The 2705-nt window shown below is 36.5% G+C and overlaps 1 pseudogene; it reads left to right on the forward strand.

Moving 5' to 3' along the window:
* The first annotated feature begins 955 nt into the window (after window positions 1-955).
* Window positions 956-1023, forward strand: LOC149119962 (U6 spliceosomal RNA; annotated as a pseudogene).
* Window positions 1024-2705: the final 1682 nt, after the last annotated feature.

The following is a 2705-nucleotide window of genomic DNA, read 5'->3' on the forward strand; positions in this document are numbered from 1 at the left end:
CCCAGATCTTGCCTTTAACATACTACTTGGAATTTAGTAGCTCATGAAATCTGCAGACTGCATAAATGAATGAATATTTTGAGGGCTGTGCTTTTGTGGAGGAACTTCATAGGAGACCGAAGGAATAAAATAAATCAAAAGTATCCACAGTATATAGAATGTATACTATTTTACAAGTCACAGAGAAGAAGAAGAAGAAGAAGGAAAGTAGTAAGACTAGAAAGTTTGTGGCAAGACTAACAGGCGCTGGTCAAGAACTTAATAAGCACATTAGGAAAGCAGTAAGGTTTCTTTTTTTTTTTTTGAGGAAAAGTTTTTATTTCTAGTGATGAAATTGGCTACAGAACATTATGAAAGTTTAAAAATACAAAGAGAAATTGTCTATAATTAATAGATTCAAAATTTGACAATCAGTGAATATCATTATTAGTCATTACCAACAACAGTTATTGATTTGAAAGGCAGAGTGACAGGAAGAGGGAACCACTGCTTCACTCCCCAGACACTTGCAATAGCCAAAGCTTGACCAAGCCAAAACCAGGAACTGGGAATTCATTCTGGATGTCCCATTTGGGTGCAGGGACCCAAGCACTTCTGCCATCCTCCGTCTCCTCCCAGGGTGCACACTAGCAGAAACTTGCCTCAAAGCAGAGAAGCTACCACTCAAGCCAGGCATTTGTATATGGGATGTGGGTGTGTGGTGGTGATAGCAAGCCCTCATGGATAAAAAAAAAAAAAAAAAAAAAAAAAAACAAAGTTATTTCTATGCCAAGGAAATTACTCTGTAGTCTTTCTCTTATAAACTACGTATTGCTGAACCTAGATAATTTTTCCTTTATTTAACAATGACATGAAAATGTCAGTTGAGTTGGCTTTCCTGAAGACCTTGTTTCTTGAATATTAGTGGCTAGCTGAGATAAATTCTTTTCATCTCTTTCTCGCTTCGGCAGCACATGTGCTCGCTTCGGCAGCACATATACTAAAATTGGAATGATACAGAGAAGATTAGCATGCCCCTGCGCAGTAAGGTTTCTTTACCTCCCTGTAGGTTCTGCTCTCCAGAGGTGAACAGGGTCCTCTAAACCCACTTGCTGCACACACAAACACCTGAGTGTTGTATTCTCCCACAGGTGTTGGAGACTGATATGGTGTTCTGATTTATATTTACATAATGGCTAGTGACATCGGGCATATTCACATGTTTTGACCATGTACATTTCTTCTGAGAAATGTCTATTCAGATCCTTGCCTGTTTCTTCACTGTATTTTTTGGAGTTTTTCCAATTCATGTAAATGTTCTGGAAATCTGTAAACATTCAGAGTTTTAATTTTTCCTGCCATCTGTTCATTGTATCTACACTCTGATGTTTACTTTGTTGTGAAGAAGTATCTTAGTTGGATATACTCAAATGTCTCTGTTTTTATTTTTGTGACTATTGCTATTGGAATCTTACCCAAAAGCTATTGTGTGTTGACAATATTTAGAGTTTCCCTATGTTTACTTGGGTTTGGGTCTTATGATTACATTTTAATTCACTGTGAGTTCACTTTCACATAGTGTAAGAGATGTTGGAGTCTCTTTTCAGGCTTCTACATATGGATAATCAAGTTCCTCTGCACCACTTGTGAAAGAGATTCTTCTTTCTCCAGTTCATTTTAGTTCCTTTGTTAAATATGAGTTGCTGGTAGAAATTTGGGTTTATTTCTATGCTACCAAGTCTTTTCCATTGAACTATGTGTCTGTTATTATATCAGTGCTAACACTTCTTCTTTTTTTTTTTGCAGTATATTTATTTGAAAGGCAGAGTTACAGAGAGGTAGAGGCAGAGAGAGAGAGAGGTCTTCCATCCACTGGTTTACTCCCCAAATGGTCACAATGGCCGGAGCTCTGTTGATCTGAATCCAAGTGTCAGGAGCTTCTTCCAGGTCTCTATGCAGGTGCAGGGGCCCAAAGACTTTGGCCATTTTCTACTTTTTTCTCAGGCTATACCAGAGAGGGGTATAAGAAGTGGAGCAGCTGGGAAACATACTGGCACCCATATGAGATGCCGGCACTGCAGACGGTGACTTTACCTGCTTTGTCATAGTGCTGACCCCTGTAATATGTCTTAAAATATGGTGTGATGTCTCCAGCTTTTTTTTGCTTTATAATATTGCTTTAGATGTTAAGCATCTCTCATGTTTCTATGTGAATTTTAGCATCATTTTTTCTAGCTCTGAGAACATCGTTGGTATGTTGATTGGGATTACATTGAATTTGCAAATTGCTTTTGGTAGTATGGATATTTTGGTATTATTCTTCCCATTTACAAACATAAGTTTTCTGTGAGACTGTCAAAAAGCCTTGACAAAAATTGGACTTTATTACACAAAAATTCATCACTTTTTGGGATCATTTAAATCCATAATTTTGCACTAATATTTGATAAATAATTAAAGACTTTGAGCATTTTAGTAGGAGAAATTAAAATATTTATCAATTTATTCAAATATTGTTTAGATGTGATATTCAAATATTGTTTAGAGCCATTGTCTATATTCCCTCTAAATTACGATCTTTTTGCTTTTTGCCTGTTAAACTTGTCCCTTGATTCAAGAACCCTTTTTAATGTAATGTAAACTGAAAATGTCATTTCATAAGCTAAAAAAAATGACAAAGAAGGAAAAAGAAGGGAGGGAGGTTGAGTATATAATTATGTTCTCCG

The sequence above is a fragment of the Oryctolagus cuniculus genome, chromosome 21 (assembly GCF_051225735.1).
Source record: "Oryctolagus cuniculus isolate XC-2025 breed Fujian yellow rabbit chromosome 21, ASM5122573v1, whole genome shotgun sequence".
Taxonomy (NCBI): Eukaryota; Metazoa; Chordata; class Mammalia; order Lagomorpha; family Leporidae; genus Oryctolagus; species Oryctolagus cuniculus.